Source organism: Prionailurus bengalensis, chromosome B1 (assembly GCF_016509475.1).
Source record: "Prionailurus bengalensis isolate Pbe53 chromosome B1, Fcat_Pben_1.1_paternal_pri, whole genome shotgun sequence".
Lineage (NCBI taxonomy): Eukaryota > Metazoa > Chordata > Mammalia > Carnivora > Felidae > Prionailurus > Prionailurus bengalensis.
The window spans coordinates 101,790,960-101,815,342 of NC_057344.1; the positions used below are offsets into that span (position 1 = coordinate 101,790,960).

The window sequence follows — 24,383 nt, forward strand, 5'->3', positions numbered from 1 at the left end:
AAGATACGGTGCTAAATGAAAAAAGCACAGCACTTAACAGCATACATATAGATAGTTTCCTACATCTTGTATGGGACTATGGGTATTGGAAACAATAAATTGGGAACAATAAATAAATATACATATTTGCTTGTATTAAAAACAACATTGGAAGAAGAAAGAGACTAATAAAACTAAGGGGGAGTTAAGGAGGAGTAAAGTATCACCATGTGTATCTTTCTACAGATTTGATCTTTTAATCATTTAATATAGATTACCTATTCAAAATATCTAAACAAAATCTTCTGTAGCAATAAAAATAACTAAAAGAATATATTGAATAACATTGAAATTTATTACATTACTTTCTGTTAGCAGTGGAACAACTTATTTTATATATTACAGTCTCTAATTGATCATCAAACTTAACATGTTTCACCTCTAGCTAAGATTCAATTTCTTCTCTGAATTTTTTCCTATACTAACACAGCTGTGGCTGGTCTACTTATTTAAAAAACAAAAGAAAACAAAAACTTTAAGAGGACTTTTGGTGGTGATAGAATGCAGATTTTCTGTCTCGGCCAAACAGACAACTTCTTAAACACGTAAACAAAGGCTAAGTGATTTGCTAAGATACTTGACTTCAAACTGCATTTTTTTCACCCTCTCCTTTACAAAAAGCATGACTTTTCCACAGCATGCATTCAGCTCATTAATGGGGTGTGGGTGGTGTGGTAGACAATATGACTATTTAACATTTATTTATTTTTGGGACAGAGAGAGACAGAGCATGAACGGGGGAGGGGCAGAGAGAGAGGGAGACACAGAATCGGAAACAGGCTCCAGGCTCTGAGCCATCAGCCCAGAGCCTGACGTGGGGCTCGAACTCACGGACAGCGAGATTGTGACCTGGCTGAAGTCGGATGCTTAACCGACTGCGCCACCCAGGTGCCCCGACAATATGACTATTTAAAAAAATAAGATCAATTGCAATCTGCACATCCAATGCAATCTCTATCAAAATACCACCACCATTTTTCACAGAACTAGAACAATCCTAAAATTTGTATGCAACCACAAAATACCTCAAATAGCCAAATCAATTTTTAAAAAGAAAGCAAAGCTACAGGAATCACAATTCTGGACTTTAAGCAATATTACAAAGCTGTAGTCATCAAGACAGTATGATGTTGGCACAAAAACGAATGCATATATCAATGGAAAAGAAAACCCAGAAATGGACCCAGAAATATATGGCCAACTAATCTCAGACAAAGCAGGAAAGAATATCCAATGGGAAAAAGACAGTCTCTTCAACAAATGGTGTTGGGAAAACTGGACAGTGACATGCAGAAGAATGAAATGGAACCAGTTTCTTATGCCATAAACAAAACTAGGATGAAAGACCTAAATGTGAGACAGGAAACCATCAAAATCCTACAGGAGAACACAGGCAGCAACCTCTTTGACATCGGCCTGTAGCAACATGTCTCTGGAGGCAAAGGAAACAAAAGTAATAATGAACTACTGGGACTTCATCAAGATAAAAAGCTTCTGCACAGAGAAGGAAACAATCAACAAAACTAAAAGGAATGTTAGAAGATATTTGCAAATGGCATCCCAGAATAAGGGTTAGTATCCAAAATCTATAAAGAACTTCTCAAACTCAACACCCAAAAAACAAAAGAACCAGTGAGGAAATGGGCAAAAGACATCAACAGACATTTTTCCAAAGAAGACATACAAATGGCTAATAGACACATGGAAGATGCTCAACATCATTCATCATCAGAGAAATACAAATCAAAACTACTATGAGGTACCACCTCACACCTGTCAGAATGGCTACAAGTAGCAACACATGAAACAACAGATGTTGGCAAGGATGCGGAGAAAGGAGAACCTTCTTGCGTTGTTGGTGGAAATGCAAACTGGTGTAGCCACTCTGGAGAACAGTATGGAGGTTCCTCAAAAAGTTAAAAATAGAACTACCTTAGGACCTTAGCAATTACACTACTAGGTATTTACCGAAAGGATACAAAAAAAAAATGCTGATTCAAAGGGTCACATGCACCCTGATGTTTGCAGCAACATTATCAACAAGAGCCAAATTATGGAAATGTCCATTGACTGATGAATGCATAAAGAAGATGTGGTATATACATGCAATGGAATAGTACTCAGCCATAAAAAAGAATGAAATTCTTTGCCATTTGCAATGGCATGGATGGAGCTAGAATGCATTATGCTAAATGAAAGAAGTCAGTCAGATAAATACAAGTATCATATGATTTCACTCATATATGAAGTTTAAGAAACAAAACAGATGAGGAGTGCCTGAGTGGCCCAGGTGGTTAAACCTCCAACCCTTGATTTTGGTTCAGACCATGATCTCATAGTTCATGAGTTTAACACTGACATGCTGACAGTGTGGAGCCTGCTTGTGATTCTCTCTCTCCCTCTGCTCCTCCCCCACTTGGTCTCCCTCCCTCCCTCTTTCTCTGTCTCAAAAATAAATAAATAAACATTAAAAAAAAAGGAAACAAAACAGATGAACATAGGGGAAGGAAAAAAAAAAGAGAGGGAGGCAAACCACAAGAGATTCTTAACTATAGAGAACAAACTGAGGGTTGCTGGAGGGGAGGTGAGTGGGAGATGCGCTAAAATGGCTGAAGGGTATTAAGAAGGGTACTTGTGATGAGCACTGGGTGTTATATGGAAGTGATAAATCACTATATTCTACTCCTGAAACCAATACTACACTGTATGTTAACTAGAATTTAAATAAAAACTTGAAACAAAAAAATAAGATCAATTGTGATTATTTGTAATACAGTGAGTTTAAGAATATCACTTACATTTAGTCACCAATGTCTGTGTTTTAGCACAATGGATGGATTGTGCTATATTATTAAATCTCTTGAGGCTATATATTCTACCCCATGTACTACTTCCGGGAGCTTCAATGGTTGTTTTGGGCATGCCATAGATATCAGGCCAGATTCCTAAATCCTAAATCTCTGGAAAGCAAGGTAATATAAATACTTTTTGTCAGTCTCTAACTTCCCTACCACCACTAAGTTACTAGCGTGTTTGTGTTTATACATGTTATACATGTTTATACACTTCTTTGTACTGCAAATTACTGTGTTTGAGGAGACAGTGACAAAAATGAATGGAAGTACTGTTGTACTCCATATGAGAAATGAACAACAGCATGACTATTCCTTACACTGAGGACTGGCAATCAATTAAAGATTGGACAACTGTTTTAATTCATATAAAAAAATATTAGTGTCACTACAAATTACTAAATAGATACCAGCAAACACCCATCTGACAAGTTTAAAATAACCACCTGACTTTCCAGATGTGTTAACTGAGACTTAGACAAAAAGTAAATTGCCAACAGTCACATCTGAGAACTGAATCCGGAGCTTCAGGTTACTGAATATTTCACCAAAAATAATTAATTTTACATATAATGTTACTCTTTATTTATTAAATGATTCAATTCACCAATACAGAAATAATTCTATATAACCCTATCTCTTGCAAGGTAGAATTTCCCTTTAATATTTGTGAAGGTAAGAACTACTAAATTTCTCATGTCCTTCTATCATCAAATAAGACTATTTTCCATTTCTCTGTATTATGAGATCACCATATCATCTCTGTGAACATTTTTCAAAAATGTTTGTGTTTATCATGTTTATAAATTCTCAAGTCAACTCTTTTTAAAAAAGCCTCTTTTTTCTCTTATTAGTAATTCAAAGAAACAAAATAAACTCTCTCTATAACACTGTAAACATCAGTGGGGCTATTCATCTGGAAAAACTCCCATCAAGACAAAAATCCATGCTTTGGGAGCAGGGTTTCTCAACTTCAATGCTATTGACTTCAAGGCTACATAATACTTTGTTGTCGGAGCTCTCCTGTACACAACACAAAGTGCTGAGCAGCATCTGTGGCCTCTACCTACTGGAGGCCAATATCATCACTCCATTTGCAACAACCAAAAATGTCTTCAGATATTGCAAAACATCAGGGTGTTGAGTGGGGAGAAAAATCATCAGGTTGAGAACCACAGAAGGTTATTAAATCCTTATTAGCAGAAATCTTTAAGAAAATAATAGATAATCAGCTTCCTGGAGAGTTCAGGCATTTCACTGCTTGATGAGGAAACTGGTTCTTACTAGTTCTATCTAGTTGACAGAATCTTCTGAGGTTTTTCCTACTGTTCTTGTTCTTTGTTCTTGTAATTCTATCCTTCTAAACCTTCATGAAGAATTAAAATTCTTATAACCTTTTTTTGTTGTTTTGAGAACTGACCTCAAAAATGACTTGAATTACCAGTATATTCATCACTGTAAGTGCTCAAATCAGGCCCTAAGTTGGGGGCTGTGAGGGCCTATATATGGAAATTAAAACTGAAATCCAGGTGATTAGCAACTTAATTGCTGATATACCTGTTTGACTTATCAACATAATCACTCTCCTCAAAGGTTGAACTGGTAAGGATTTTGCAAGCTATTAAAAACTGTTTATAGCCATTTTTTTTTTTTAACTGGACATGAGGTTGCAGTGTACTAAAGGCTATCACTAATGCAGAGGGAAGTTTTAATCCCTGTGGAGATTGTCTGGGTAAGTGAGCAAAGACTCTAGCTGACAGCACAGATAATACAATTCAGTTCCAGGCCAAAGCACTGTATTTGTTTTTGTTGTTTTTCTCCTATCCTATCAGCAGCCTGTCTCCATGGATTTGTCTGGGAAAATGATAAATAGTAAAGCAAGCAACCCTCTCCATGTGTCTAAATTATCTTCCCAGCAAAGACCCCAAGCAAAGCTTTAGAAGGGCCATCTTTTAAAATGTACATTTATTATGTATAGTAAGTTACTTACAACCAATGAATATAAATGTAACAAAATGCACAAAGAGATAAGTACTTACACAGAGCCTTAATTCCTTGAAGTTCAGAACACATTAGAGAAAAATTAATAATCATCAAATTATTTATAAATATGTTGAACAGAAAATATAAATATGTGAATGACTCCCCATCAGTCCCTGGTAACTAAATTACAGTAAATTAATTACAAACCAGATTTGACCACCAAAGGCCATTTACACATAAACCTTTTGAAATCTAATATTCAAATTATACTCTAGATCCAAGAAATAAAAATCTAAAGATACTATATAAGTATTAACTTCATCAAAAGCAAATGGCAAATTCCTTCTGCAAAATAAAAACATCAAGAAAATAAAACACATAGGAAAAATCTAAACAGAGTTTCTGTGCCCTGTGGACACTTTCGGAAGGACCTCTGAAACACTAGAAACAAACAAAAAAATGTTAGTGCTTGGGAATCAAAGAATAATTTTAAAAATTCACTATTCCTGGGGTGCCTGAGTGGCCTACTTGGTTAAGTGGTCAACTCTGGATTTCAGCTCAGGTCATGATCTCACGGTTCGTGGGATGGAGCCCTGTATTGGGCTCTGCACCGATAGCACAGAATCTGCTTGGGATTCTCATTCTCTCGCTCTCTGCCCCTCCCCCACCCATCTTCACATGCTCTCTCTCTCTCCCTCTCTCTCTCTCAAATATATAAACTTTTAAAAGATAAACACATGAACTAAAAACTTTTTTAAAAATTCACTATTCCCTGTTTAAGCTTCTATCCTCCACATTTTGTACTTTCAGTCAACCATTCAAACAAAAGGATTCCATATCACTACCCTCTTTAATGGAAGAGAAGCTAAAATTTGAATAATAAAAGTAATTAAGTTTCAGATGACTTAAATGATACATAAATACAGACTACAAAAAGAAAAAATCACATCCTTAAGTCAAGAACTATATCGGGCAGTATTACTGTCTGATATGGAGAGCACCATTGTGAAAGACTCTAACATTAACTAAAAGAGGACGGCATCCCTGCCTGAATTTTCATCTCAGTGATCTGAGGAACACATAAAACAAACCAAAATTAACAATTTAGCTCATCATGTTTTTTCTTTTATCTCACTGATCTTTAGGAGGGCTGTATAATTTCTTTTTGGCAATTATAGAAAATAGCCAAATACCAACATTAAGATACCTTTTAGTATATTTTCAAAACCAAGGAGAAGGATCTTCCATTCAAAGGGAGGCTGTAAATAATTTTGAAGTCCAGGGCCCAAATTAAATGATTGACTGATTCATTCATTCGGTCAGTCAGTCATATATCATGCAACACATATAAACTATGGCAATCTTTGGTATTCATGAACAGTATTCATAAGGTCTTTGTATTATAATTATAATAATAACTAACATTTATATCATGTATAAATATGTGCAAAACATCTTCACTATATATTATAATCAACCTTTGATTCTTTCCTGGCTTTATAATCTAATATAAAAGGGAAAACATTAGATTTGTGTTAAGATGTAGGAATGGGAGGCAGCCCTAGAGAGTCACTTAAAAGTTACAGAATTAAATACAATACTAAAGTTAAATTTCCTAATTATTAAAGACTAGTGCTCTTTTTCATAAGCCACTACAAGATTTTAATATATAACCTTTATCAGCAATGCTTCTTCCTTCACTGGTCTGTGGTTTCTCAGTCTTTCATCAAACGAAAAGCTTAATGAGGCCTTTTATTATCTCATTAAAGGTAAAATCTGAAGGCTATCCACAAATTTAGGTGTCTATGCTAACCAGATAATATCAAATTCTATACTAAATCAGAATTCAAGGGTTCATAGGTCATGAACCTCAAATCATGGTGAGGACAATTTCTTAATACTTTAAAAAAAGAAAAGATTAAATGAAACAAATTTTCATTCTTAGAAATTTAACATCTGAATTTACAAGAACTAGAAGAGAATCTCATGTAAAGGGCTACAGGATGAAGTTATCTCAATTTCCTGGCTAACATAGCATGCTAATCCTGATTAATGATACGAACAAAATAGATTATAGTGATAAAAGTACCATATAATATACCAGTGTCTTCATCAATTTACATAATAATGATGTTTTGGGGTAATTCTTTTATGTACAAAACTCTTACTTAAAAAAGTGGAATCATTAAATATTTTAAACAAAAACAAACTTAAAGAATCATGTTGGTGATTATATGCATGTATATACATGGCTATCCAGGGCCTAATAATATTATGGGGATGAGAAAGGTAAAATGAAAGAATATATGTCAGCTTAAAACTGGACAGCAATGGTTTTAACTTTAAAATGACAAAGAGTTATTTATCCCTTTCATGTACTACTTCCTGGAATTAGGAAACTGTTTTATATAACACTCTCCTCAGGTTATTCAGAGGCACACTACATTATGAAACTTTAAATTTTATTTTGTTTTTTAATAGATTTTTTAAAGTTTATTTATTTTGAGAGAGAGAGAGAGAGCAAGTGGGGAAGGGACAGAGAGAGGGAGAGACAAAATCCCAGGCAGCTTCACGCTGTCAGCACAGAGCCAGACACTGGGCTCAATCCCACAAACTGTGAGATCATGACCTGAGCCAAGATCAAGAGTTAGACACTTAACTGACTAAGCCACCTAGGTGCCCCTGAAAATTTAAGTTTCAAAACTATGTAGTGTAGAATAAATACTGTTAAATTGTCCATACTACCCAAAGCAATCTACAGATTTAATGCAATTTCTATCAAGTACCAAAAGCATTTTCACAGAACCAGAACAAATAATCCTAAAATTTGTACAGAACCACAAAAGACCCCAAATAGCCAGAGCAAGAAAAATAAAACTGGAGGTATCACAACTCCAGACTTCAAAATATACTGCAAAGGTGGAGTAATTAAAACAGTATAATACTTGCACAAAAACAGACACATAAATCAATGGAACAGAATAGGGAGCCCAGACATAAACTCATATGGTTTGTAATTATGTGGTCAATTAATCTTCAACAAAGGAGGCAAGAATATGCAATGGGAAAAAGACAGTCTCTTCAACAAATGATGCTGGGAAAACTGGACAGATACATGCAAAAGAATGAAACTGGATTAGTTTCTTTCACCATACAGAAAAATAAACTCAAAATGGATTAAGGACTTAAATGTGAGATCTGAAACCATAAAACTCCTAGAAGAGAGCAAGGGCAGTAATTTTCAGTAATTTTTCTGACATTGGTCATAGCAACATTTTTCTAGATAGATCTCCTGAAGCAGGGGAGACAAAAGCAAAAATAAACAAAAAGCAAAAATAAAAAGCTTCTGCACAGCAAATAAAATAATCACCAAAACTAAAGACAACATATTGAATGGGAGAAGATATTTGCAAATGACACACCCAAAAAGGGTTAGTATCCAAAATACATAAAGGACTTATACAACTCAACACTCAAAAATCAAATAACCCAATTTAAAATGGGCAGAAGACATGAAGACATTTCTTTAAAGAAGACATACAGATGGCCAACAGACACACGAAAAAATGCTCAGCATCATTAATTATTAGGGAAACACAAATCAAAACCACAATGAGATATCACCTCACACCTATCAGAATGGCTAAAATCAAAAACACAAGACACAAGTGTTGGCGAGGATGCTGAGAAAAAGGAACCCTCTTGCATTGTTGATGGGAATGCAAACTGGTACAGCCACTGTGGAAAAACAGTATGGAGGCTGAGGTTCCTCAGAAATTAACAAAAGAATTACCTGGGGTGCCTGGGTGGCTCAGTCGGTTAAGTGTCCAACTTTGGCTCAGGTCATGATCTCATGGTTCGTGGGTTCAAGCTCCACACTGGGCTCTGTGCAGACAGCTCAGAGCCTGGAGCCTGCTTCAGATTCTGTGTCTCCCTCTCTCTCTCTGCCCCTCCCCTGCTCATTCTCTCTCTCTCTCAAAACTAAACATTAAAAAAATTTTAAAAAATAGAATTACCATATAATCCCGTAATCATACTACTGGGTATTTACTCAAAGAATACGAAAACACTAATTCAAAAGATATGTGCACCCTTATGTTTACTGCAGCATTATTTACAAGAGCCAAATTATGGAAGCAGCCCAAGTATCCATTGATAGATGAATGCATAAATAAGATGTAAAATAATATGTATATGTATATATATATATACACACACACATATATACATATGTAATCTATATCTATCTATATATATATATACACATATACATATGTGTATACACACACACACAATTCAGCCATAAAAAGGAATGAAATCTTGCCATTTATAACAACATAGATGGATCTAGAGGGTATAATGCTAAGTAAATAAGTTAGACAAAGACGAATACTGTATGATTTCACTCATATGTAGACTTTCAGAAACAAAACAAATGAATAACAACAAAGAAAAGAGACAAACCAAAAAACAGACTAACTATAGAGAACTGATGGTTACCAGAGAACTGATGGTGAAATAGGTGAAGGGAATTAAAAGTACACTTATCTTGATGAGCACTGAGTAATGTATAGAACTGTTGAAGCACTATAAATTGTACAAGTAACTGAAACTAATATAGCACTGTATGTTAACTCTACTGGAATTAAAATAAAATTAAAAAAATCAGTAAATGAATGATAAAATAAAACAATGGTAAAAAATAAAAAAGAACAACTATATAGTGTAGATGCTATAAAATGTAAAATTTTTAACAAATATAGATATAGAATATAGTCATTTGGTAGCACATCATAACAATACATGAGAAACAGACATGCCATAGGATAAAAAATTAGGTATTTGGAGGAATAGGAAACACTGACTTAAAATACTGCCTTTAAGACTTATTTAGTTCCTGAACCACGGCAAGCTATTGAATCTCTCTGGACATCAATTTTCTGATCTCCAAAACATAAGCAGAAATATTACTTTGCAGGGTCATTAGAATTACAGATTATGTGAATAATAAATTAGCTCAATTAAAAGTGGTAATAATTGGGGCGCCTTGGTGGCTCAGTCAGTTGAGTGTCCGACTTCGGCTCAGGTCATGATCTCGTGGTTTGTGAGTTCGAGCCCCGTGTCAGGCTCTGTGCTGACAGCTCAAAGCCTGGAGCCTGCTGTGGATTCTGTGTCTCCTTCTCTCTCTGCACATCACCCACTTGCACAAGCTCTCACTCTCTCTCTCTCTCAAAAATAAATAAATGTAAAAACATTTTTTAAAAAATAAAAAAGTGGTAATAATTATTATTAGCTATATTTCTGATTTTTTATTCCCTTCATGTATTCAATTTTGTTTTATGTTTCCTTCAATGTAATGCCTAAGAAAAAATCCTGCAATTAAATCCATAAAAGCACATAATATTATTCATATTTATATAGATAGATGTATTTGTAATATTCAACATACACTTTATAGCTTTGTCTGAACTACCATTTTACTTCTTTGTTTTCCATGAAGAAAATCCTTGCTGCTTATGAGAACACTTGGCTTTCCTCACTGTCTGAAGGGATACAGGTTTAGGTCACAAACATGGATGTGAAATATCAACATATGGAAACTTGGCTGCAGAACACTCTTCTCCTTCCCAATTTGGCAAACTATGTAGGCAGGGCAATCAATTATCACCAAAATATGCTCACAAATATAACTAAAAGAAGTTTTATGCGAAATTATTCTTAATTATCTTAATTGTGATTAAACATGCAACCACAGTACTTCCACAAGGCCATCAGAGGAGTTAGCTTAAGCTCTGAGCTTAGTATGCATTTTTCTATTCAATAAATATATTATTGAACTACCCAAAACATCTTCTGCTAAACGTTTAGCACTCCCAAGAAAAAGATACATAAATAGTATATTACTGGTCATAAAATAAGGTTAAAAAATAAGAAAAACTATGTTTCTCAATGAAGAACATATAAGTTAAAAAGATATACAAGTTAGCTCAGCAAATTATTTTAACTTCAAATCAGCAAAATTAGAGTTGATATGAAAAAAGCTGACGTTTTCAAAATGCATTAACATAGCTAATAAGAATATGTAAGGCAGGTCTCTTTCATACTAATTGCTTACTAGGAGTTCCAGGCACTTGGAAAAATCAGTAAACAACAAAAATCCTTGCCCTTATGGAGCTTACGTGGAAAAATAAACAACAACAAACACTGTAAATAAGTAAACTTATGGTAATAAATACTATAGAAAAAACAATTGAGTAACATAAAAAGGTGACCGGGAGAACCAGAGAGAGAAAAGGAGCTGGAATATCTACAGTGTCAGATAACTGATATGGTCATTGTCTAAGAGGTGCAGTATTAGTATTGGTTCAGAAAAGTGAAATAGTCATATGAGCATTTCCTAGTTCTTACAATCCCTAGCATTTTGTAACCTGTGTTATAATTGTCAATAAAAAAGAAAGTCAGACATTTTTGTAGGACACGTTTGTTTTTGCCTCTCCATCACCTAGCACATTCTGGCATATAGCAGGTGCTCAAAAAATATTTGGTGAATGACTCATTCTAAGCCAATAAACACACAGTTTATCTGAACAGTTCTGGTCCAAAATTTAGTTCAGGGGTCACCAATTTTTTTTAAAGGGCCAGATAGTAAATATTTTTATCTTGTTGGCCAAATGGTCAATGCAACAATAGGTGTGGCTATGTTCCAATAAAAGTTTATTTTCAAAAACAGGCAGAGAGCACAGAAGTTTTCTTGTCTCTGCTTAGTTTATTCTGTATCTATCTAATTACTTCAAGTCTTCTGTTAAATTTTCCTAAGAATATAAACAGTAAATTTATCATTTATTGGCTAATGCTTACTTTTTTCAATTCTAATCAACTAAATCAAATAAACAAAACATAACTACAGTAATAACAACATACAAACTCTAGTTCTCCTTCCTTCTCTCCTCTCCCTCTTTTCCCTTATCCCTTTCTGTTTTCTAAGTCAAAACTAATAACTTCACTTAAACTATGAATAAAACTACTACACTGGCTGATGGTATATCATAGTTTTAATGAGAAAGAATACATACACAGAGCACTACCAGCCATCTGGTAATACAAAGTAAATGTCAGAGACTGAATTAAAGTTTATAAATGCAAAGCAAAAGCTGATCATCAAAATATGGCTCAGTTAGTTAAGTGTCTGACTTTGACTCAGGTCATTATCTCATGGTTCATGAGTTGGAGCCCCACATCAGACTGTGCTGACAGCTTGGAGCTGGAGCCTGCTTTGGATTCTGTGACTCCCTCTCTCTGCTCCTTCCTCACTCATGCTATGTCTCTCCTCTCTCTCAAAAACAAACGTTAAAAAAAATGTTAAATGTACAACCAATTTAAAGACATTAAGTCTGACACAGAATTTAATAATTAATTTAGATTAGTGGTTTAAAGCATGAGTTCTGAAATTAAACTGCCTGGATTTGTTAAACTGCCAACTCCAGTGAATAAAGCCACTTACTAAATCTTTCTAAGTAACTGTTTCGTCAGCAGTAAAACAGGGACAATAATAGTGACTACCTCATAAGGTTAATACACTTAATAAAATATCAGCCATCTATTGGCCTTTGAAAAAACACACCTGTATTTTATCAACAGGAAGCGAGTACATCATTAAGCATAAAAATATGGAATTAATGAAGGACTCCCAAATATACAAAAGTATCTTAAATGTGCTTGAGAGGCGCCTGGGTGGCTCAGTCGGTTAAGCGTCTGACTTTGGCTCAGGTCATGCATGATCTCGCAGTTTGTGAGTTCGAGCCCCATGTTGGGCTCTATGCTGACAGCTCAGAGCCTGGAGCCTGCTTCGGATTCTGTGTTTCCTCCTCTCTCTGCTCCTCCCATGCTCATGCTCTTTCTCTGTCTCTTAATAATAAATGTGTTTTTTTTTAAATGTGTTTGAAAATATAATTGTGCTCCCCTTTCCTAAACATTAACATTCAATTTTCTTCACCTTTCTACTTAGATAAAATATAGTACCTCTTGTTTTATCTTATTACATCAAATACTCTTTTTGCACTTAAAAAAAAGAAACTTCAAAATCAAGATTTCCAAAAGGTAGTAGTATTATAATTGCTTATCACTTTTTTTCCATAACAAAACATACTTCTGAATAAGTCTGTCATCAAACAAGTAACCTTTAGCCCATAAATTTGACTGGCATAATAGATTGAAAACCTGCTAGAAGGTAAACAATATTACTTGATATGCAACATAATGATCCAAAGCACTTGTCTGGTTCACGCGCACTGTCTCTCCCAGGAGACAGAAGTATAATCTAGCATTCGAAGGGAAGGAAAGGAAAGGAGGGAGGGAGGGGGAAAAAAAGTACATTTTCATAATTTTAGATATACTTTATTACAATAACAACCAGTCTGGAAACTGTCCTTAATATATGCATAACAAACTGACTTTTGTTACTGGATAACTTCTCTAGAAGATTTATTTGTAAAACTCTAGTTTGCCAGTCAAATTCTCTAAGAATCTTTCCAGCACTAAAATTCTACCCCCTTTTGCCCTGAAAGCTGGGTAGCAATGTTTGCAAGCAAAATCTTTGCTAGGTTAGTTCTAAGCCCACTAAGGCAGTGACAAACAAAAGTCTGCATAAATGCTTATCAAAAGATAAGCAAAGAGCTGAGATGCAAAAGGCTTTACCTCCAAGTGAGGAGAAACTGTTGCTGAAGTAAAGCTGACATTTTCCTTGCATTTACGATCAAAAAGTTTTTTTTTTTTCAAGTGTGTTTAATGATCAGGTTTATTGAGGTATGCTTTACATACTGTAAAATTCACTATGTTTAGTTTTACAGTTAGAAGGGTTTTGACAAATATATATAGTCCCATAATCACCACCACAACCAAAATGTAGAATATTTCCATCATCCCCAAAAGTTTCCTCATGGCACTTTGTGGTTAATCCCTCCCCCCCCCCATACTTCCCAACTCCCAGATCTGATTTCTGTCCCTGTGGTCCTGCCTTTTCCAGATTGTCACATAACTAGAATCAGTCAGTATATTCTGTAACCTTTTGTGTTTGGCTTCTTTCACTGGCATAATACTCTTACAATTCTTCTACCTTACTGCATATATTAGAAATGTGTTTCTTTTTTTTATAGCTAAGTGGTACTTCATTGTATGAACATATCAGAATTTCTTTATTCATTCATCAGTTGATAGATCTTAGGGGCTGTTTAGGTGATTATGAATAAACTGGCTATAAACATTTACTTACAGGTCTTTGTGTAAACAAATGGTTTCATTTCTTTCGGATAAATACCTAGGAGTATAGTTGCTATATATTAAGGTAAGTGTATATTTAACTCTATAAGAAGCCTTTTATTAAAAAAGATTGAGGGGCACCTGGGTGCCTCAGTTGGTTAAGCATCCGACTTCGGCTTAGGTCATGCTCTCGCAGTTTGTGAGTTCGAGCCTCACATCAGGCTCTGTGCCGACAGCTCAGAGCCTGGAGCCTGCTTTGGATTCTGTGTCTCCCTCTCTCTCTCTCTCTGCCCCTCCCTTACTCATGCTCTGTCTCTCTCTCTCTCTCAAAAATAAACATAAAAAAAAAAAAGATTGATGAACTCTGGGGAAAAAAAGCTACTACACTGGCTGATGGTATACTCTAGTTCTTATGAGAGAGAACACACACAACACTACTAATATTGCACAATTTATGATGCTAAAGAATACACTGGTATGGCATAAAATACATATAATATTATATTTGACTAGAACCAATTAGATATCATAAGCAAATCACTCAGTACATGCTGGATGCCTAGTACTTACTTAATGACTGCTAGTTCTCTCTCTACTGTTCAGCTTTCCCTTTCTCAAGGTTCCAACCTCACCCCAACCCAAACTTACATAAATCTACACTTAATTTCAAATCATTATTTGTAAAATAAATTATACAGTAGGACACAAACAAAAATTTCAGCTATTACTTTTTTTTTTTTAGTTTAGTTTTTTTTGAGAGAGAGAGCAGGGGAGGGGGAGACAGAGAGGGAGAGAGAGAATCCCAAGCAGGCCTCGCACTGTCAGCACAGAGCCCAATGTGGGGCTCAGATTCATGAAGCATGAGATCATGACCTGAGCTGAAATCAAGAGTCAGACGCTTAACCGACAGAGCCACCCAGGCATCCCACAGCTACTACTTTTTAAAGCAAAGCCAGTTCCACTCATTTCCTTAAGTCACTCGTACTTTGGGATGGAGGAGGGGACTCCTTTAAAGGCAGTAGATGCCGCTCTCAGAAAACATTTTAGGTGAGCATCACCACCTTGTGTCGAAACAGAGTAACTGCAATACCAAATTCATTGTCAAATACAGACCAACACATTGCAGAGACCAGAAACTAGGTGATCAGAGATGCATTTCTCCAAATCCACGATGATATATATGCCAGTACAATAGTGCAAACAAAGTTTGGACTGTACATGTTTTACGATTATAATACTTTAAAATTTACCTGCATTTCAAATTAGATCATATGTATCATGAAGAACTGAGTTTTCTTTTATAACATGTCCTTTCTGATACTCTTGCACATCCTTCCCAAACACACACACACACACACACACACACACACACACACACACAAACTGAATAGAATGCCAGGCACAAAAATGGCACATTATTGAGAATACTCTCTATGCACTTGAAAAATAATCACCAATTTAGTCCTTCTACAAATGACTTTAAAATATTCAATATATGGCTTCAGATTTAGTTCTTGGCTACACTGAAAATCAAATATGGGATTCTAGGAGCATTATTAAGAATACAAGGGAAGAATCATTTACAAATTTAAAAGCGATTCAACTTTAAATAATCATATAGACATTTCTGTTGTAGCTCAAAATTATTTTTACAGTCATGTGAAGTTTTAAAAAATAGCGTATTAAATAGACCAAAACATTACAAATATTGTAACACTGATCAGACATCTGTGAAAGGAGAAAATATGCAGCTCAACAAGTTTTCCTTTTTCTAAGAGTAATAAATTTTGAGTGAAAAAGTTAAGGTGTTCTTCAACTGTCAACCAAAGTTTTTATTACACAATAGCAGCCTTAAGGCTGATTTATGGCTTTCCCCCCCTTTTCTGACAATCAAGTGTTTAAAAAGAAAAGTCATTTTTGCACACCTGGATAATATCTGCTTGCTTTATATAACATGTTTGAAGAATGGAACTTTTCAATAACATGAAAGTTGGGGGAGGTGATACCTGAAAAAGCTTTAAAAAAAAAAAAGCACTCAGAAATTTGTTTGGTAAATGGCATCCTCTTAGGTAGCATTTGGAAAATCTATTATTATCTGTCTCTGAGTCACAAAACAGAATTTTTGGATGTGAATGATATATTCTGGGATTATCTAGTACATTTTTGACAGGTACAGAATCAGAGGCCCAGAGAGGCTAAATAATTTCAAAGGATACTTAGTTTGTTAGCAACAGAGCTAGAATTAGAAACAAAGATCCCTAAATCTGTGTCTGTCTCGTTTCTCCCATTGCTTCTCTCTCACTGTCCATTTCAGGCCTTTCTATCACATTTTGCTTGTAACATTCTAGTCCCTATCATCTTTGCCATCTGTCTCCTTTACCTACAGACTCATTTCTCCAGTTAAATTGCTTACATTATGCAAAAGCCCCTCTCCAATACTATGCATATTCCAAAAACTCATCCAGAAGTGCAAAGGTTTAAGAAGGCCTGTGCCCAAAACACTATAAACATAATGTTCAAAGAAGAAAATTACACAACTCCTCATATAATACAATACCTCTAATATCACAAATTCATGAAAGTGCAGCTGCAAAAGTGGAGGTAAGTGATGAGGACATTAGCTACATATTTCAGCATTGTTTGAAAGCTAAAAAGAATTCATTTTAAATAATTTCTAAATTTCATGAATGTAACTTAAGTCTTGTCTATTTCCATCAGAGAAAACAGAAAGCATTTCAGAATATGTATTCTTAAGGTAAAACAAGGTGAGTTTTACTTTCAACTGTTCCTAAATTATATAAGTTAAACTATTTTTCAAAAAATCAGAAATTCTTCTTGGTAATTAAGATATATAATGCCTCTGCTAGTAACAATATAAGACACACATCGGGAATGGCAGAAACAGAATCCCACACTTGACAAATTAGAAAGATCTATCAGATCTAATGAGATGAATTTATAAGAATTAATGCCTCTATTTCTAAGGCCTAAAGCCCTAGCAGATGCTGGCAAAAACTATTAGGAAATCATTTGGACTTAAGGAAAACAAATCTCTGAGAAGCATATAAAACATAGGAAAAGCTTAAGAGGAGCTGAACCTGAAGGAAGACCTCTAGATCTGATTGCACTGTGGCTCAACTTCTAAGACTTAAATCAAATTAATCAAGCCCAAGGCAGGGAAATTATAACTTAGCAGAAGACTCTGAGGAAAGACTTAGGCTTCTTAGTTTTGTTTTTGTTTTGTTCTTGATGACTTTAAATTCCACAACAGTCCACAGTGTGATTCAGCTGGCAAATAAACTAACACAATTCTGGAATGCATTAGCAGAAGCATAGTATTCAGATTAAAGGCATTAAGTGTCTCACTAAACTCTGAACTGATCAGAACACAACCTATTACAGTGTATTATTCACTTGTGGATGCCATAATTTGAGAGAAAGGAAACAGTGCAGAGGGGGTAAAAAAAAAAAAGGATAAGAATGCCAAAGATGAAATAAAACAAGATGTCAAGCCTGGAGAAGAGAAGACTAGTTGGTGAGATACAATGTAAAGATAAGACAGGCTGTACGTAGAAGCTTTGGGGAGACACAAAGCAGCTCGTTCAGTAGAAACAACAAACTTCCTAATAGTCTGAGACAAAGACAGAGGGGTCTGTCTCATGAGTTGGTAAGTCCCCCCGCCTCCTCTGCCTCAATCAGTGTAGGTGAGTAGGCAAAGGATGGAGAAATGATGGGTAGGAATTTTTAAATGAGGGGTCAATGTATCAGAAGGATAACTAGACTATCAAAGTCATCCAAGTTGTCTCCAATCTTGAAAAAATTAATTTCTTTCTTTGAATGTTTACTTCTTTATTTTGAGAGAGAGAGAGCGAGCATGAGAGGGAGCTCAGAGGAGGGCAGACAGAGAGGAAGAGAGTGAATCCTAAGTGGGCTCTGTGCTATCAGTGTGGAGCTGGACATGGGGCTTGATCTCACAAACTTGAAATCATGATCTGAGCTGAAATCAAGAGTCAGAGGCTTGACCAACTGAGCCACCCTGGTGCCCCAAGACATTAATTTCCTTTACAACCTAGATGTTAAGGACAATACGTACTGTGTCGTTTACTTTTTCTCTAATTGAAGATTAGATGTACTCTATTTGCATGATGACATCAAATATTATTTACCAAACAAACATAGCTAAGCACAGAATCTTAATTTCTCAAAATTTAAATATCTAAGCCTGAAAATTCCAATGATAACAAATACTAAAAAGGGCATTCAACTAAAAGCTAAAAACCAATGAAACTTTAAGATTCACATGCTATGAAGAAATACTTATGTTATTCATATAATTTTAAAAACTGCATTTTTAGATGTATGGACTTTGATGAGTCATTCAATTGAAAAGAATAATTATTTAGTCCATAAAACATATTTTAAAAGATTAAATATTAAAAGAACTTTCAAGAAGAGATGGAATATACTTGAAAAAATAAGAAGTTAATACAACCTTTCTATTATTATTTATTTTAAGCCATTATATAGAATTTATTTTCAGAAAATGCAATATATTTAAACAATCTGTAGAAAAACTTTGTGGCTCATGTATGTACAACTCATATTAACAGACATTACTAAACTTCTAAAAGCTTATAAGGATAGATCAATAGTCAGTAAACTTTTTCTGTAAAGATCCAAATGGTAAATAATTTAGGCCTTATGGGCCATAAACACAATATTCTACTGTAACTACTCTATTACAGTAGTACAAATGAAGTCATAGACAATAGATGAACAAATCAGGGTGACTGTGTTCTAATACAGCTTTATTTATGGGGACCAAAATTTGAATTTCATCTCATTTTTATTTTTCATCTCATAAAATTATTTTTCTTTTGATATTTTTCAACCATTTAAATATGTAAAAACCATTCTTAGATCATGAGAGGTACAAAAACAAGTGGTTGGCCAATTTGCTGACACCTGAAATAAGCAGTCTTTATATTATCAGCATCTAAATGAGATATGACCCATATACACATACAACCTCTGACCGACTTCTCTTCTGTCATCTCTCCCAATTACCCATCCCCAAAGCTGAAACCTTTACAGCTGCTACCGTAATAGATACAGTGAAAACATTTCAATCTTTAAAAACACAAAACAGGGGCACCTGAGTGTCTCAGTTGGTTAAATATCTTACTCTTGATTTTGGCTCAGGTTAGATCCTAGAGCCTTAGGACTGAGCCCTGCATCCTCTGCTGACAGTGTGGGGATTCTCTCCCTTTCTCTGCTCCTCCCCTGCTTGCACTCTCTCTCTCTCTCTCTCAAAATAAATACTAAAAAATAAATAAATAAAAGTAAAAACACAAAACAAACACCTATCACTAATAATAAAACCACTCTGAGTCCCATAAAATGAAGGTAAAGCTGAAATTAGAAGATGAACTTGGAGGAAGCCTCACAGGTCTGACCACATTAGGCTCTCCTTATAACCCTCCAAAACTCTCAACATCATTTTGATAAACAATATTAAATAAATATAAAATTTCCTAAAATACAAGAAAGTAAAGAATTTTAAGGTATTTAAAATTTTAAAGTCTATTAGGTCAAGAAGCTTGCTTTTTAGTTCTGACTTAGCTGAGAACAGCATTTTTTTTTTTTTGAAAGAAAGAGAGAGAGAGAGAGAGAGAGAGAGAGAGAGAGAGAGAGACAAACCATGAGCAGGGGAGGGACAGAGAGAGAGAGAGGGAGACACAGAATCCGAAGCAGGTTCTAGGCTCCCAGCTGTCAGCACAGAGCCTAACGGGGGGCTCGAACTCATGAACCTTGAGATCATGACCTGAGCTGAAGTCAGATGCTTAACCAACTGAGCCATTCAGGCACTCCCTGAGAACAGCAATATTAAAAGAATGGCATAACTAGGAAGAGTAGGGAAAAAAGCTATCTACAAACATACTTGTACAATTTCTTCTAAAGGTATTTTTGGAACACAATTCACTTGAAAATTGGAAGCCACATATATTAGCTTCTCATTTGCTGACTTTTCTAAACATGTTAACTTTTTTCCATGTTACAAAAATATCCATAAAACCAACTTTTAGTGTGCAATATTCAAGAAATAAAAATATTATTTTTATAATAATAAAAATATTTATTTATAATATAATAATAATATAATAATAAAAATAATATTTAACCCATCAAGTACATTTCCTCTTCCAGAAAAACTGGAAGGAAAATTAATGCCAGTTTATTACATCCATGAGCTAAACATACTAAGTTAGAAAATAATTCTGAACCCTGGATTATTCAGTTATCTCTATATAACTTCCAAAATTTTCCTCAGCTGAACAATCTTTTCCATAGATGACTTAGAGCAGAATTTTCAAAGTTCTACAAATTTATTATTATAAGAAAAATAGGTTTGTAGATTAGGGATGATACTTTACAATAGTAATAATTATTGAAGGCTTATTATATACTAGGCATCAGTACTAACAGTAATCAAATGACTAAATTCAAAATTATTCATAAAACTAAACTATTCTAAGGTTTGTTTAACACCGGGGAAAGAAGACATGATCATTTCTTAATATTTAACACAAATGCATGAAATGTCATGGACTGGATGGACATTATATTCTTCTAAAGGGGGCACACAAATAACCACCTAACAAAGAACAATATTAAACTCCTACAGTTTGGGCTCTTTATTATTTGAGCATCAATAATAATTTAACTGTTTGTTATTCTAAAGTCTCTTGATGCTGAGGAAATCCAGATGGTCATCCATCTAAAGACAATGTGTCTACCTGACATTATGCAATCTCATTTATCTTCATCTATCCTTGACATACTGCCATTCTTATGCAAAATGGACACAAGGGGATAGAACTTCTCTTCACTCATTTATCAGCTGGAAGAGAGGGTAGGGCATAAAAGGTCTATGGAGACTTCAGGATACCACCAGAGACCACAAGTAATCACTTTACTTAGCACAGTGTGCTACATCACAGCTAATGTATTTGACATGTAAATAAGACAAAGCAAGAAAGAGAACAATGTGATTCTTGAGCTATGTGTCTTACTTCCTTTGCTGAATCACCAGAATCCCCAAAAAACTCCAGTTTTAGTTTACCAGACTATATGAAATTAAAATATTGTCCATAAAAGACACTAACCACACACAACATATGGGTTACACAATGATGTCAATTTCACTCCTCTGGCAGTCCAAGAATTCTACTCCTTTTAACATACCAACTTAAAGTCACCATGACATAGAAGTGGTGGGTTAATAGGCAACAGGATTGTGAAGTATGCTAGCTAATTTACAAGGCCAAACACCTTAATTAAAATTTGGCCAAAGTTATACCAAATATTATTTCTTTGTCACTAGGACAGTCCTTTATTTTTTATTCCAGTTTTAAGCTAATAAAACATCTACCTTTTAGCATCAGTACATGAAATTTACTTTAATTATTTTCTCATCTATACTCTTCTTATTACAGTTTCCTTCAGACAAGGCAGGTAGTGAAAACTGTCTATTTCATAACAAGAAGTTTCTTTTTATATTGTCTCTTATGACTGTTTCTGTTTCTGCTAGCATCTTCAGGGAACATTTTGAACAAACACCATGTTAAAATCACACATGCACCTAAAAGTTTTTTTTAAAGTACTACTATTAAATAAAGTACTATTAAATAACATACAAATAATGCTCTAAAATAGTTCTTCAGAGGAAAAAAATGTGGAAAGAAAAATTACTTTTGATATAGTACATATCATCTCAGTAGTAATAAAAGTATAATTACAAAAAGTACAATTATGAAAAAAACCATATTCCACACAAATATGGAATTCTACCTGAAATAGAAAAGAATTAAAATATTTTTTTACAAAAATCATTGATAATTTGAAGTATTTTTTCCTGCACAATTACAGAATATAATATACAGAACACTTAGATCCTGGTATAATGTACTAAATTCAAAATTGTACTTAAAAGTACAGCATATGATCTTGAAACTATTCTTATACCACTCAAAAATACTTTTTTCATTTACCAACTTCATGTTTTGCTGTCATGAATAATTTTATTATTTCATCCTTTACAAATTAAACAAATTTTTAAAAATTTAAATAGGAAATTAAAAACCTTTAGATTCCCCTGCCCTAATGAAAATAAGTTTGAATCTTACTAGCAAATACTTTCAGCATCTTAAAACAAATGTCCTCATCCAAAATTAGTTGCTTAAAAAAAAAGTTGGATTTCTGGGGTGCCTGGGTGGCTCAGTTGGTTAAGCATTCAACTTTGGCTCAGGTCACAATCTCACAGTTTGTGGGTTAGATCCCTGTATTGGGATCTGTGCTGATAGCTCAGAGCCTGGAGCTTGCTTCGGATTCTGTGTCTCCCTCTCTCTCTCTCTGCCCCTCCCCTACTAATGCTCTGTCTCTGTCTCTCACAAATAAATAAAACGTTAAAAAAAAAGTTGGATTTCTAATATTTAAAACCTAATCAAGGTATGTGTGGGATATACCTAATTTATGCATACATATGTATACATACATACATACAAACACACAAGCATACATATAAGTACACATACAAATATACATACGTTTGTATATGAATAAATAGGTGTTGTGTAAAGCTGCTAAATTTGAGGTAATCTGTAATACAGCAAGAGAAAACTAAACAAGCACCAATCAGGCTGAGTTATACAGCTTGATTTAGAAGAACCCAGAGATCTGATATTTTTTGTCTGTATTTGAGAGAGAAAGGGGCGGAGAGAGAGAGAATTCCATGAGAAGCAGAGAGAGAGAGAGAAGTGGGGCTCACCTGGGGCTTGTGTTTTACCCAAAGTGGGGCACATGTTCACTCAAAGCAAGGCATGAGCCCACCCGATTTGGGACTCGAACTCACAAACGGTGTGAGATCAAGACCTGAGCAAGTCAGATACTTAACAACCGAGCCACCCAGGTGCCCAAACCCGGAGATGTTTATTGTAAGCCCAAAGTCCTGCTTCGAGAAATGTATCTAACATTGATGACATACATTATTAAGAAACCAAAGAAGGGCACTATTAGATTAGGCATTGTAGAGAAGGAAACCTAAGAAATTTTAGAGCTCATTAGCCATGGAGTAACCAGGAGAAAATGCCATAAAAATATAATGTATTCTTACCAGAAGGAAGATGTTTTTTCTGGATTTAGCACCTTTATTTGTGAAACCGAAAGGTAGGATTAGGTAATCTCTAAGGGCTCTTTCAGCCCTTTTTTGTTCTTTAATTTGAGAGAGAGAGAGAGAGAGAGAAAATCTTCAGCAGGTTCCATGCTCAGCCCAACATGGGGCTCAACCCCACGATCATGACCTAAGCCTAAACGAGGAGTTGGGACATTCAACCAACTGAGCCATCTAGGTGCCCTCTTTCAGCACTTTCTATTATGCTTGCTAAAATACAGTCCTATCTCTTTTTTTTTATTTCATAGATATCAGAGATGTCTGAGCATGGAGACAGATCCTATAAATGCTCAGAAATCACTTATCTTCTTATAAAATACTGCATCAGAAAGGAAATAATTTATTAAGGTCCAAAGCTTTCTCACCGGTATTTGATCAACAGGTCTTTACTACATAGTAAAATACCTAACTGGATGAAAGCAAAACTTGCTTTCCATATAAAAGCTCCTTTTATATCTTCAAAAGTATCATTTTTTTCTAATTCCCATTTTTAAAACTGGAAGTCTGTGTATATGTGCACAGGGAGGGAAGGACGAGCTCATAAGGTGATATATATGAAGCAATAATGTGAACAACAAAAAAAAGAAAAATTGGTTCATGCTACAGGAGAAAATTTTTACACTCAATTTAAATCCTTACAAAAAATTTACACATTAAGTATAAATTAGGCATTTAAAATTTAGTGGATTCCCTTTATTAAACTAGACCTAGGGAGAATAAGTGGTAGCAATGGCTTGAAAGAGTCAGTTTTGCTGAGTTTAATGCCATAGCCTAATTTCTTAGAGAGATAAAATCCATGGTCATTTCTATTCTAATCACTCTGAAAGCAACTGCTAGGCCAAGAATTCTAGTAAGTTGTTGATAATAACTTGAGTCTAACTGATACTAAAAAGCCAGAAATTTACCTTAACATGAAGGAAAATGTTAAAAACTTCTCAAAAATAAATCAGATGACAAACAAAAAAAGAATTTCAGAACTTCAATTCTCTCTCTGTAAGTTTGATGCAACAATGATGGAGGGAAAA

General features: G+C 34.7%; 1 protein-coding gene across 1 annotated transcript in view; it reads right to left on the reverse strand.

The window, feature by feature from the left end:
* The window catches only part of SPATA5 (spermatogenesis associated 5), a 378,688-nt gene that overhangs the window by 216,244 nt on the left and 138,061 nt on the right, over positions 1-24,383 (reverse strand). The window lies entirely within an intron of this gene.